Source organism: Capra hircus, chromosome 3, assembly GCF_001704415.2.
Source record: "Capra hircus breed San Clemente chromosome 3, ASM170441v1, whole genome shotgun sequence".
Classification (NCBI taxonomy): Eukaryota; Metazoa; Chordata; class Mammalia; order Artiodactyla; family Bovidae; genus Capra; species Capra hircus.
Genome location: NC_030810.1, coordinates 51,543,750 through 51,557,207, shown reverse-complemented (window position 1 = coordinate 51,557,207; position 13,458 = coordinate 51,543,750). Strand labels below are relative to the sequence as shown.

Genomic DNA, 13,458 nt, shown 5'->3' with positions numbered 1-13,458 from the left:
AAAAAACAAAAAAAAGTTTACTGATGCGTGGGATGATGGTCTTTACTTTGTTCCAGTACCTGAACATGATGCCCAGAATAGTGTTACCTTTTTGACTTCAGCAGCAGTTCTTCTTTTTGAAAACATAAAAGATTACAGATGATACTCAACAACCTCATGTCCTCTCAGACCTTGGGTACTCCAGCATGTATTTCTACAAGGGTATAACCACGTGTGTCCATTTGCCCTCCCTTCCTGCTTCTCTAGTCCCAGCTCCTATCACTCAGCCTCTCACCCAGTGTTCTCCAGCCATGCTGGCTTTGTTTTAGTTCCTCGTACCTGCCAAGTTCCTTCCTATCGTAGGCTCTTTGCCCACACTATGCCCTTTGCCAAGACTGCCAACCATCATGCTAGCTCTTACTCATCTTTTAAATTTTAGATTAGATGTTGTCCTCACATCTTGTACTTCTCCTTCATAGCATCTCTGATACTACATTTGCAGGTAAATTGTTACTGGTGTGTTTATTTGGTTAAGGTCTATCTTCCTGAGGCTTTACCAAACAACCCCAAGAGGGCCAGGATTCCCTTAGTCACCTAGGTAGCTTCAGTGGCTAGCCTAGTATTTGATACCCAGTGAAAGTGAAGTCTTTCAGTTGTGTCCCGACTCTTTGCGACCCTATGAACTGTAGCCTGCCAGGCTCCTCCGGCCATAGGATTCTCCAGGCAAAAATACTGGAATGGGTTGCCATTTCCTTCTCCAGGGGTTTTTCCTGACACAGGGATTGAAACAGGGTCTCCCACACTGCAGGCCAATTCTTGATACCCAGTAAGAGGTCAATAAATGTTTGCTAATAATGAATAAATTAAGAAAGGAAGAGATGGGAATATCAGACCACCTGATCCGCCTCCTGAGAAATCTGTATGCAGGTTAAGAAGCAACAGTTAGAACTGGACGTGGAACAACAGACTGGTTCCAAACAGGAGAAGGAGTACGTCAAGGCTGTATATTGTTACCTTGCTTGTTTAACTTATATGCAGAGTACATTATGAGAAATGCTGGGCTGGATGAAGTACAAGCTGGAATCAAGATTGCTGGGAGAAATATCAATAACCTTAGATATGCAGAGGACACCACCCTTACGGCAGAAAGTGAAGAACTAAAGAGCCTCTTGATGAAAGTAAAAGAGGAGAGTTAAAAATTTGGCTTAAAGCTCAACATTCAGAAAACTAAGATCATGGCATCTGGTCCCATCACTTCATGGCAAATAGATGGGGAAACAATGAAAACAGTGTTTATTTTGGGGGGCTCTGCAGATTGTGACTGCAGCCATGAAATGAAAAGATGCTTGTTCCTTGGAAGAAAAATTATGACCAACCTAGACAGCATATTGAGAAAAAAAGTTATGACCAACCTAGACAGCATATTAAAAGGCAGAGACATTACTTTGCCAACAAAGGTCTGTCTAGTCAAGCCTATCGTTTTTCCAGTAGTCTTGTACGGATGTGAGAGTGGGACTATAAAGAAAGCTGAGTGCCAAAGGATTTATGCTTTTGAACTGTGATGTTGGAGGAGATTCTTGAGAGTCCCTTGGATTGCAAAGAACTAACCACTCCATCCTAAAGGATGGATATTATGTCCTGAATATTAATTAGAAGGACTGATGCTGAAGCTGAAACTCCAATACTTTGGCTACTTGATATGAAGAGCTGACTCATTTGAAAAGACCCTGATGATGGGAAAGACTGAAGGCAGGAAGAGAAGGGGATGACAGAATGAAATGGCTGGATGGCATCACTGACTCGATGGACATGAGTTTGAGTAAACTCCAGGAGTTGGTGATAGACAGGGAAACCTGGTGTGCTGCAGTCTATGGGTTCACGAAGAGTCAGACATGACTGAGCAACTGAGTTAAAGGAAGGAAGAAATTAATAAGCCCGTGGACATAGTTATGCCCATACTCTGGGTCCTGTGTTCTTTTTCAGCAAGGAGTTTATAGCTAGCCTCTTTTGCAAATGATCTAGGTTTAGCATCACATCCATCTTGGGCTTGCAGGCTCTCAGGCCTTTTTAGCAGGGTTCAGTGAAGCCAGGAGAGATGAGAAATGAAATCAGCTACAGAAGCTGACTCTGCATGGGTAGATTTCTGGTCCCTTGAAGTATACTTGGGTGTGCTAAGCTCTGGCACAGTTTGGGTAGGCAGCAGGCTGCAGAGTATGTCTGATTTGGCAAGCAGGTCACCAGTAGCAATTCCAGCCACCAGAAGATGTTGGAAATTCAGAGAATTGGCAACATTGTGGCTCTGGCTGTTCTCTGTTTATACATATCCAAGTCAGGGAGTTAGAGCCCTGCAAGCAGGATTCTGTCTTCAGAGCTGGCAGGAGTGAGGCAGGACCTCAAGGTCACTGCCAGGTACATGAACGCAGGAAAGGAAATGGAGCTCTGGGCAGAGCAACTAAGGCAGAAGCCCAGTTCCCACTGATGGTGGGAGAGCACAGGCAGCTGGCAGGAGGGCCTAAAATTCAAAGGTTTTCATGAGTGCCTGGAATTCTTCCTGGCATCTGGAGCCTAAGGGGTGGATGGAAGGGAGAGTCTTACTGAAAAATGTCAGCCTGTGTGTTTAATTACTGAGTGTTCTTCTAGCTAGTTGTGAATTATAGGTGCTGAAAATGGCCCCTGTGGGAAGGAACAGGCACTGCTGTTTCAATAGCTTGTTGTTGTTGCTCAGTCATGTCTGACTTTTTGTGACCCCATGAACTGCCGCACGCCAGGCTTCCCTGTTCACTGTCTCCTGGAGTTTGATCAAACTCATGTCCATTGAGTCAGTGATGCCACCCAACCATCTTTCTTCTGTTGCTCCCTTCTCCAACCCTCAATCTTTCCCAGCATCAGGATCTTTTCCAATGAGTTGGCTCTTCGCATCACGTGGCCAAAGTATTGGAGCTTTAGCTTCAGCATTCATCCTTCCAATGAATATTAAGGGTTGATTTCCTTTAGGAGTGACTGATTTGATCTCCTTGCAGTCCAAGGGATTCTCAAGAGTTCTCTCCAGCACCAATAGCTAATTCTTCTTTTAATGACAATAATTTTATTACTATCAGTCAGTTCAGTTCAGTAGCTCAGTCATGTCCGACTTGACTCTTCGCTGCAGTTGAGACCCCATGGACTGAAGCATGCCAGGCCCTGTCCATCACCAGTGAATATTCTGGACTGTTTTGCTTCAGGATGGACTGGTTGGATCTCCTTTCAGTCCAAGGGACTCTCAAGAGTCTCTTCCAACACCATAGTTCAAAAGCGTAAATTTTTTGGCTCTCGGCTTTCTTTATAGTCCAACTCTCTCATCCATACATGACCACTGGAAAAACCATAGCCTTGACTAGATGGACCTTTGTTGGCAAAGTAATATCTCTGCTTTTTAATATGCTGTCTGGGTTGGTCATACCTTTTCTTCCAAGGAGCAAGTGTCTTTTAATTTCATGGCTGCATTCACCATCTGCAGTGATTTTGGAGCCCCAAACAATAAAGTCTGCCATTGTTTCCACTGTTTCTCCATCTATTTGCCATGAAGTGATGGGACTGGATACCATGATCTTAGTTTTTTGAATGTTGAGTTTTAAGCCAACTTTTTCACTGTCCTCTTTCACTTTCATTAAGAGACTCTTTACTACTACTTCATTTTCTGTCATAAGGATGGTGTCATCTGCTATTCTACTTATCATCATTATTATCTTTTGCAAGTGAACACAGCTTATACATATTCACTTTCCCTTGAATCTTTATCACAATTCTGACTCAATGATTCATTATTGTTAGAACTTAGACCAAGTGTTGTCATTTCTGCCCACCAGGTTTACAGTGGGAATTCTTTTCAACAGCATTGATTAATGGGTTGGCAAATCTGATAAAGCACCAAAGAATGGGGTGCTTATCAAAAGTATTAAAATTTTTGTTTAATATGTGTGTAGAATTATTTGAATGTTACAGCCTTAGTATCTATCATTGTTCAACATAGAGCTTGCTACCTTTTTTTTCTTCCTTACAAATAACCCTAAATTTTACCTACCAAATTGAACCAGCTATGCTATTAAATATCATGTAGGACTTTCTGTGAAAGCCAAAGGCCATGTGTAACATGGCTAAAGTGTGGCTGCTAAATTCAAATTACATCTCTTTTCTCTATTCTGCATGTAGTTAATAAGTATTCAATGCATATTAAGTTTCTAGGACTAATGTTCCTTCTAAGGAATAAGTATTAGCGTAAAATGAAAGTAAATAAAGAGCCTCATTTTTTGGTGCTGAATTTTGCAAGACTGTCTGTATATCATCTAAGGTGTATAAGGCTTGGATAAAAATGCAAGAGTTAATAGCTTTATTCCCCATGCCAAAACCTCTTACCTCCAGCATTTTCATGCAGTTAAAAAAAATTTTTTTATTGAAGTATAGTTGATGTACAATGCTGTTACTTTCAGGTGTAAAGTAAAATGATTCAGTTAAATATATATTATATATATTTTCAGATTCTTTTCCATTACAGGCCTTACAAGGTTGCAGGTTTTTTTAACATTTAAAGTGTTATTTGTAAGATTTGTGGTAATGATTTAAAATTATTACCTATTTTATTTTATATCTAGTAACTTGTATCTCTTAACTCCCTTTCCCTACTTCTCCCCTCTTGCGATCCCCTTCCCCTCTGATAACTGCTACTATGATCTCTGTATCTATGAGTTCCTGTTCCTATTTTGTTACATTCTTTGACATTTGTTTTATTTTTTGGATTTAAGTGAAAAAAATACAGTACGCGTCTTTCTCTGCATGCAATTTTTGTTTTTTTAATTCAAAATTTGGTGCTCTTTATCAGTGAATTCAGGTATTAAGTATCAGTTCACCAGTCCAACTGACTTTATGTTATTCTGTGTATTAAAATTTAAGGACTAGGATTTTTAGGGCAGGGAGAAATAGGTATTGATCTCCAGAGACACCAACTGCTAAAAATAAAGATTTGTTTGCCCTCTGTGCTTATTTCTAGGAGACCAACGATCAGACACTCGCTCGGAGGGTGACAAATATGGTAAGTCAGTCTGTTGCTAAGTATTAAGTTTGTCTAAGAATGCTTTATGACAGACTTTTGCGAATATATAATTCTTTCAAACTCTGGGAATGCCTAATATTTAATTGATAAAGACTAATTGCTGATGAAGACTTTTTGGGTTCTTTCATGTGGCTGATTTCTACCTCCTGAGGGAATTCCCTCTCTTCAGAGTTATTAAAGAATCCCCAAGGAGGAGCATCATATCTCTACTATGTTTCCTGACTTCAGTTCATCTGACACATGTTGATTTCTTCTGGTCCTTCCATCTCAGTTTATGATTTTGACACATGTCTTATTTATATCTTTTCCTGATCAAGATCTCCACTATCAATCTTCTTGGATGTTTCATGACGCCCTGAGTGTCTTAGCCAGTCCTCTTCATTTTGTAACACCTGATTTGCTCCTCAGTCAGCCCTTGATAGTCAAGTCTTGCTACTCCATGGGTGGACCAACAGCCTGGGTGTTATCCACCTGGGAGTTTGTGAGGAATGCAGAATCTCAAGGCCTGCCCCAGACTTAATGAATCAGAATCTGCACTTTCACAAGATCCTCAGTGATTCATACAAATGAATGTTTGAATCACACAGGCTTTAAGAATTTTTCTTCATGTATGCACTCCCATTGCCCCTGAGAGCTACAGATGAGTACTTTTCTGCTGTGACTTCCAATATCACTTGGGTTCCAAATCATCAGCTAAAAAGATGAGCATTTCTGTACCTTCTTACCTCTATTCTCAAACCCACTTTTTGGACTCTTGTATACTTTAATTTTACCTGTGTAGATTCTATTGTTTATTATACTGGATAGCATTTTATAGTTCTTCAAAGTTCCCTCACACAGATTTTATTTGATCACACATGATCCTATAAAGTAGAAAAGTAGGTAATATAATCTTTTGTAGAAGCTATATTATACATTTCTAGTTGTGATTTTCTAACCTTAGGTGGGGAAAACATCTGTGTCAGCAGATATTTTTTTCCTACCTTACAGAAAAATAGAAGTCAAGCCTTTGGGGGCTACCAGAAGTCAGTCAGTTATTCTGACTAAAAATGTATCATAATTCAAAATCCTGTTTTACTGCTCAGTATGATCAGTTTGGAGAAGGAAATGGTAACCCACTCCAGTATTCTTCCTGGAGAATCCCCATGGACAGAGGAGCTTGGGAGGCTACAGTTCAAAGGGTTGCAGAGTTGGGCATGACTGAGCAACTCAGCATGCATCTATGCATGATCAGAGTTACCTTTTCATTTGCAAACCTTGTTTGTCTTCTTAATTAAAATAAAGTAATTTGCATCCATGAAAAGTTTCAATAGAATTTTTAAATAAAAATAATATTCAATTCTTCAAACCTTTTTTATTAAAAAAGAAGAAAAAACCCTTTATATATAAATATGTATGTATATATGTACATATTTATGTACCTATCTTTAGCATTGTTAGTTTTATTTCTCAGGATAATTTCTACCTAATCTAATTTTATTTGGGTCAAATTATGTTTCCACAGTGTTAAAATGCCAGGGTTAAAATATTCTGCTGTACTTTTAATTGCTACATTTTTTTTTTTCCTTCAGTCAGGCTATCAGTTTTAGCTATAGCTGTAACAATGGAAAATTATTGCTAAAGCAAGTTTGACTTCAAGTGGTAATTCCAGAAAGCCTAGAGGCATCTTGCAGGGAGCAAATGTAAATTTAAGGGCAAAGGACACATGTTTTCCAGGCAAAACATGTCAGATTGACTTCTAACTTCTGGGAAAGTGTTCTCTCCTTACCTTGGAGCTTTTATTTCACTTGGCAACCCAAGCTGGCTTCCTCTCTCTCTATAGCATTGAATGCCTCTTGGCACAGAATGTTGCAATCAGCTATTCCACATCTATGTGAACAAGAGCCTTTGGAAGCAGAAACTGATTACAATATATGATTTCCTCACACTATTCAGCAAGACATCCTTTATTTTAGTTTTTGATAAGTTGGTTTAAGTAACTGAAATGTATATATCTTGCATAATTCTTGAAATGGTTTGGACTTCGCCTGCCTACTCTTCCAAATTATTAATATTAAACATAGATAAAGGTGGCTCAGAGGTTAAAGTGTCTGCCTCCAATGCGGGAGACCCGGGTTCAATCCCTGGGTTGGGAAGATCCCCTGGAGAAGTAAATGGTAACCCACTCCAGTATTCTTGCCTGGAGAATCCCATGGACGGAGAAGACTGGTAGGCTACAGTCCATGGGGTCGCAAAGAGTCGGACACAACTGAGTGACTTCACTCCCCACCCCTCACCCTCAAAGGTGGCTATTCAGGAAAGGCATTCATTTTATTTCCCAAATGTCTTTTCATTTTGGCATTTTCTTGAGAATCAGGAAGGCTGAATGTCATGGATTTTAGAACACTACTTGGGTCTTTTGGTGGGTTGACATGACAACAGTAACAACAAAATGTTTTCATAGCACTTACTATGTGCTGGATACTGTTCTAATTGCTTTACATATGTGAACTTACTTGCTCTAGTCTTTGAGATTGGTTTCATTTCCCCCATTTTACAGTTGAGAAAACTGAGGCATAGAGAGGTTAAGTAACTTGTGAAAACTAGCACAGTAAAAATCTGATACAAATTGCATAAAGTTTTCTATTTTAAAAAAGACTTTGTAATTAAAAAAAAAAAACTTTTGATTTTCCCACCTTAGGAAATGAGGTGAGCCTGTAATTTTCCATTGGCATATCCTTGTTGCCCATAAGTGGATAGAGAAGTTTGAAGTATTTGATGAAAGTGGATCCAACTGGAAAACTGCAGTGATTTCTCCACATGGGACTGAGACCACAGCCTCAATCCTCTTTCCCAACAGACTTCTTAGTTTAGGTCTTCTTTACAGCACATGCAGAATATTCATTCATATAACCAACATAACTGGTCATACTATTAAGGAGTTCATGGGGACAAACTACATTCAGTCAAGATTTGTTAAACACTTCATTTCTTATTACTTACACAGGGAAATTACATTTTCCCTCCCATTCCTGCTTCTGTCTGTCTCTGTCAGCATTGATTCCTTTCAATAGCTCCCTCATTCTCACTCAGATCCCATGTCAAAGCTTCTCTTTCGAGCAGTGCTCAAATTCCTGTTTGATCTCTACAGGAAACCAAGGTTCATCTCTGAATTTCGATTGAATGTTCTGACTACAACTGTATGTTGCAGCTTCTAGAAGGGATGCTCTGGTTTGAATGTTATTCCTTCTGTCCGCTCTGTACAGTTTATGAGGCTGACTCTGGTTTTCTAGTGGATTTATATTCTGTCTACTTTGGATCAGAGCAGTGTGGGTAGGCTGTAGTCTGCATTTTCAATCTCTTGATTTTTGGCAGTTGTAGGCATTTTTATTCAACAGCATTTATTCAGGATCCATCCATATGCCAGAGGTTTAGAGCCTGAAGGAACCTTGAGGATCATCTTCAGTATCTTCCTTTTTATAGGTAAAGGGTTGAAGTTCAGAGGGTTTAAAGGGCTTCCTTCATATTGTGAGTGCTGGGCCAGGATTAGACCCAGAGCTTAGAATCTGTGATCTCTCAACACCATGTTTTTCAGCCTTTATGCTTTTAATTTGAGGGATATGGTTATTCTTAGGCTTCCATAATATTCTTAAATTTCCCCTAAAAGCTTAAAAATATTAATAAGTATCTCTTTGCTTTTGTAACCAGATAGCTAGGATTCCTAATAAAGCAAAACTGGTTGCAAAATTGGTCCCGATTCCTATCTTATGTTTCCAGAGATTCTTAATATATTTTTGAATATTACCAAGAATTCCCACTCATTTATTTCTCTACTTGTGTAACTTTATGTTTGCATTTTATCCCAGTTTAGTTTACTCTTGTAGGATAAGGTGAGAGCAAAGCACATTAGCATAAGAACAAGAGGTAAGGAGTACTCTATAAATTGCATGGAATGGGGCACCTTTAGGCATTTATAAGCACACATCCTTGAATATTTTTGTAATGCTTGAGAGCATCTGAAAAACATATTACCTGAGGCTAGTTGAAGAGATGAAAAAAGTAATAAAAGAGGGGAACTGTTTAAAGTAAAAGAAATTCCAGTAAACAAATCCTTAAAATGTCATACACTTCTTTCTAAAACAGTAATTTCAGATGTAGACAGGCATAAGTGTACATTATAGCCTATGCATACAAAGAGCCCAGAAATTCTTTCTATTCTCCTGAAAATGAAGGAGACCCTATAATGTTCATTTTTGAGCTTGACATTCTTTTCCAGATGACTAGGCCTGCCTTAACACCAGAGGGTGGAACACTGAGGAATATAATTTTTCTATTTATTGAAGAAAGCTCTTCAGTTAGAACCACCCTTAGCAGAAAAAAAAGCTAAGCTATTCAATTTACTTTTAAACATAGATAAATAGTATCTTAGCAGCTCGGAACTTGATGAGAAAACTGGATTGCTTAAATGGGAAAGTGCAATTGAGGTTTGAGAATATGAGCTGGAAGCAGGTCATGGCTAACCAACTGGAAACCTAGTAATTGGTTAACCTGAGCTTAGTGGTTCAGTTGTGTCCAACTCTTTGTGACCCCATGGACTGTAGCCTGCCATGCTCCTCTGTCCATGGGGATTCTCCAGGCCAGAATACTGGAGTGGGGTTGTCATGCCCTCCTCCAGGGGATCTTCCTGACCCAGGAATCGGACCCGGGTTTCCCGCATTCCAGGCGGATTCTTTACCATCTGAACCACCAGAGAAGCCCATGTTAATGTAATACTTATACAATTATTTATTTTATACCAAAGTATATAAGTGGTAAGAAGACAGAAATGAATCGCTCTTGCTTTCTTTGAATATTGTTCATAAAACCATAAGAATAAGAGAAATGTGTGCCTGCAAAGAAAATTTCCATTGAACTGTAGTTTAGTATTGCTGACAGAATTTAATGTGTTTATAACTCGTTGGCACACTTCATGTTCTGTACATAAACCTCTTTGTTATAGGGTAGATTGTGGCAGAGTGTGGACACAGTAAACATAGAAAATGTTATTATAGTTGCATATCCCTCAGGAAGCAGAATTCCTTTTAAAAATAATAGTTAGTTAGAGTTAGTCTTATTTTTGCTGACTGTATAGAGCTTCTCCATCTTTGGCTGCAAAGAATATAATCAATCTGATTTCGGTGTTGACCATCTGGTGATGTCCATGTGTAGAGTCTTCTCTTGTGTTGTTGGAAGAGGATGTTTGCTATGACCAGTGCATTTTCCTGGCAAAACTGTATTAGTCTTTGCCCTGCTTTATTCTGTATTCCAAGTCCAAATTTGCCTGTTACTCCAGGTGTTTCTTGACTTCCTACTTTTGGATTCCAGTCCCCTATATGAAAAGGAAATCTTTTTTGGGTGTTAGTTCTAAAAGGTCTTGTAGGTCTTCATAGAACCATTCAATCTCAGATCATGAACTCTTTATTGACAAATTCAGAATTAAATTGAAGAAAGTAGGGAAAACCACTTGACCATTCAGGTATGACCTAAATCAAATCCCTTATGATTATACAGTGGAAGTGAGAAGTAGATTTAAGGGGCTAGATCTGATAGATAGAGTGTCATATGAACTATGGACGGAGGTTCATTACATTTTACAGGAAACAGGGATCAAGACCATCCCCATGGAAAAGAAATGCAAAAGAGCAAAATGGCTGTCTGGGGAGGCCTTACAAATAGCTGTGAAAAGAAGAGAAGTGAAAAGCAAAGGAGAAAAGGAAAGAAACAAGCATCTGAATGCAGAGTTCCAAAGAATAGCAAGAAGAGATAAGAAAGCCTTCCATAGTGATCAATGCAAAGATAGAGGAAAAGAACAGAATGGGAAAGACTAGAGATCTCTTCAAGAAAATTAGAGACACCAAGGGAACATTTCATGCAAAGATGGGCTCGATAAAGGACAGAAATGGTATGGACCTAACAGAAGCAGAAGATATTAACAAGAGGTGGCAAGAATACACAGAAGAACTATACAAAAAAGATCTTCACTACCAAGATAATCACGATGGTATGATCATTCGCCTAGAACCAGACATCCTGGAATGTGAAGTCAAGTGGGTCTTAGAAAGCATCACTACGAACAAAGCTCGTGGAGGTGATGGAATTCCAGTTGAGCTATTTCAAATCCTGAAATATGATGCTGTGAAAGTGCTACACTCAATATGCCAGCAAATTTGGAAAACTCAGCAGTGGCCACAAGATTCGAAAAGGTCAGTTTTCATTCCAATCCCAAAGAAAGGCAATGCCAAAGAATTCTCAAACTACCACACAATTGCACTCGTCTCACATGCTAGTAAAGTAATGCTCAAAATTCTCCAAGCTAGGCTTCAGCAATACGTGAACCATGAACTTCCAGATGTTCAAGCTGGTTTTAGAAAAGGCAGAGGAACCAGAGATCAAATTGCCAACATCCGCTGGATCATGGAAAAAGCAAGAGAGTTCCAGAAAAACATCTATTTCTGCTTTATTGACTATGCCAAAGCCTTCGACTGTGTGAATCACAATCAACTGTGGAAAATTCTGAAAGAGATGCGAATCCCAGACCACCTGACCTGCCTCTTGAGAAACCTGTATGCAGGTCAGGAAGCAACAGTTAAACTGGACATGGAACAACAGACTGGTTCCAAATAGGAAAAGGAGTACGTCAAGGCTGTATATTGTCACCCTGCTTATTTAACTTATATTCAGAGTACATCATGAGAAATACTGGACTGGAAGAAACACAAGCTGGAATCAAGATTGCTGGGAGAAATATCAATCACCTCAGATATGCAGATGACACCACCCTTATGGCAGAAAGTGAAGAGGAACTATAAAAAGCCTCTTGATGAAAGTGAAAGAGGAGAGCGAAAAAGTTGGCTTAAATCTCAACATTCAGAAAATGAAGATCATGGCATCTGGTCCCATCACTTCATGGTAAATAGATGGGGAAACAGTGGAAACAGTGTCAGACTTTAATTTTGGGGGCTCGAAAATCACTGCAGATGGTGACTGCAGCCATGAAATTAAAAGATGCTTACTCCTTGGAAGAAAAGTTATGACCAACCTATACAACGTATTAAAAAGCAGAGACATTGCTTTGCCAACAAAGGTCCATGTTGCCAAGGCTATGGTTTTTCCAGTGGTCATGTATGGATGTGAGAGTTGGACTGTGAAGAAAGCTGAGCACTGAACAATTGATGCTTTTGAACTGTGGTGTTGGAGAAGACTCTTGAGAGTCCCTTGGACTGTAAGGAGATCTAACCAGTCCATTCTGAAGAAGATCAGCCCTGGGATTTCTTTGGAAGGAATGATGCTAAAGCTGAAACTCCAGTACTTTGGCCACCTCATGTGAAGAGTTGACTCATTGGAAAACACTCTGATGCTGGGAGGATTTGGGGGCAGGAAGAGAAGGGGACAACAGAGGATGAGATGGCTAGATGGCATCACTGACTCGATAGACGTGATTCTGGGTGAACTCCAGGAGTTGGTGATGGACAGGGAGGCCTGTCGTGCTGCAGTTCATGGGGTCGCAAAGAGTCGGACACGACTGAGTGACTGAACTGAACTGAACTGAGAGTTAGTCACTCAGTCATGCCTGACTCTTTGCGACCCCATGGACTGCAGCCCACCCGGCTCCTCTGTCCATGAGATTCTCCAGGCACGAAGACTGGAGTGGGTTGCCATTTCCTTCTCCAGGGGATCTTCCCAACCCAGGGATCAAACCCGGGTCTCCTGCACTGCAGGCAGATTCTTTACCGAGTGAGCTGCAATAAATAATAATAAACAATAACAATTAACTTCTTGGTATACATTTTCAGGACATTTTATTTTGAGCATTCAAAATACCAATTTGTCCTGAATTTGTGAGTGTCATGTGTGTGTGTGTGCATTGGTGTGTATATGATGGCATGTGAGAAAGGGAGAACCAAAGTTAGTTTTGTTATGATATCAAGAGACCTACTTAAAGTAGATTTTACAAACACATCTTCCAGAAAACCTGAGTTGATGCCACCTAAGTCAGAGCTCATTAGGACTTCAGAACGAATAATTACTCAAGTCAGTGCTTATGATAAGAACCTTCACCTGATTGGTCAGATGGTCTTGTTAAATGTGATACTTAGCAGGGGGACTTTTTTTTTCTTGGTTACTCTGTAAGATAATTCTGGTTAAAGCAACATTTCCTGATAATACTGACATTTTACTCAAATACCTGGGTGTTTAGGCTAGCCTAAATAAATATTCAAAAAATTGTTAGTTATTTGTTAAACTTTTATAAACCTAGTTAAATGCTTTTCTGCAAACGTATAAACCAATGTATTCCTTAAGCACAGGGAGCATGATGTCCAGGTGCAATGCAAAAAATTTGGCTTTTTATATAATTAACATCTTAATTGAGTCTG

The 13,458-nt window shown here is 39.5% G+C and overlaps 1 protein-coding gene across 1 annotated transcript in view; it reads left to right on the top strand.

The window, feature by feature from the left end:
• SLC44A5 (solute carrier family 44 member 5) overlaps positions 5,009 to 13,458 on the top strand; it is a 216,229-nt gene continuing 207,779 nt past the window's right edge. The window contains exon 1 of the mRNA XM_018045539.1: positions 5,009 to 5,044. The gene's annotated coding sequence lies outside the window, so the exon portion shown is untranslated. The remainder of the gene's footprint in view (positions 5,045 to 13,458) is intronic.